We start from the raw sequence: 1492 nt of genomic DNA on the forward strand, positions 1-1492 counted from the left end.
TTTAACCAGTATTTGGCTGTAGGACCTCGGTCTTTTGAGTGTGGGTCCACTATTTAGAGTCCCATGTATCTTTCTCACATATCTCGTTGTCTACAATTTTCACTTTTAATTCCTTTAAAACAAAGTGAAAACTGATGAATGCTTGCAAAGTTCTAATAGATTTGAATGCTTTTTCCCCAATCTTTTACAATCGTCATATCCACAACTAATTTGACAGAGACTTTTTTTAGTGTCTTACTTTCATTCATTCTTTCAAAGCATTTAACTTAGTTTTCATTGGAACAACTTTCTTTTTGCACTCACATACATTTTATTAATCCAATAATCAATTTAATAGTATTTAATTAAACATCATAGGGACAGTTATAATAGGTGTAATCAGGTTTGGGAATAGGTATGATGGTTTCTCTTGGGGCCCATAACTCAGCAGGTGGGAGCAGAAGTGTGTCGGTGCCATGAGCATTCATTGTGCTCTGGCATCCTCTGCATGTTGTATGCCACACCAGGAATGATAGGCATCTGTTACTGGGTGAGTCAGCTAAATGGAGGCTGGTTAAGAAACTTGCTACTATAGTGTCACCTACAGTGTCCTTGTAGGGGGCCAATTATCCCACAAATGATAAGATTTCCTGACTTAGAACTTCTGAAAACATCTGGGAAGTGTGGTGTCTGGAAAGAGCATGGAGAAACCAAGTTCTAGCTCCAACTCTACTGCAAGTATTTCATAATAAGTATTTACAAGCCTGATAGAACACCAGTTTTGGCTCTATTCTCAAGGTTACATTCTTACTCTTTATGTCTACCTAAGACAGATCTCACATACAGAGGCATGAAAACACACACACACACACACAAGTGATGGATCTGAAATTCTACCAGAGTCAGCCCAATAAGTACCCACTAATAAAAATATCTGTAGATGGGAATGTTTTATTTATTTAATTTTGTAAATACAAACACAACAAATAATACTCCCAGAGAAGAAGAAAATTCCTTTCATGTGCATAGCAGGTGCTTAATAAATATATGATGAATGAGGTACAGGCCGTAGAATCTGTTCATTCTAATGTCAGTGGTATTTATGCACAATGAGGAAATGCACCAATATTAAACTGGATCCTCCAAATGAATGTGGTGTAGGAACTGAAGTGTGACTTTGGCACTTCCCAGAAGCACTATGTGGAAGCAGTGATCTGTAAAGCACAGGCATAAAGGTTACTAAAGTTGTCATGGCATAAAGGAAATACTCACTGCAACGTTTCTATCTGAGAGGGGATGGAAATAAAGAGCTTGGAAATAGTAACTGGAGTGTTCAGTGTACAAGCAACCTTTGCGGAGATACAAGTCTCCTGTATGTCATTAAAGAAATCAAATTAAGGCAATTCGACATATGCTTTGTGCAGTAATTTAAAGCAGGACCCAAGAGCACCAAAACCAGAGCTAGGGTTTTAACCATGCTTAAGACACAGAAACTACAACAGCAATCATCTCA

This window comes from Ceratotherium simum, chromosome 18 (genome assembly GCF_057802395.1).
Source record: "Ceratotherium simum simum isolate JZ-2026a chromosome 18, ASM5780239v1, whole genome shotgun sequence".
Taxonomy (NCBI): Eukaryota; Metazoa; Chordata; class Mammalia; order Perissodactyla; family Rhinocerotidae; genus Ceratotherium; species Ceratotherium simum.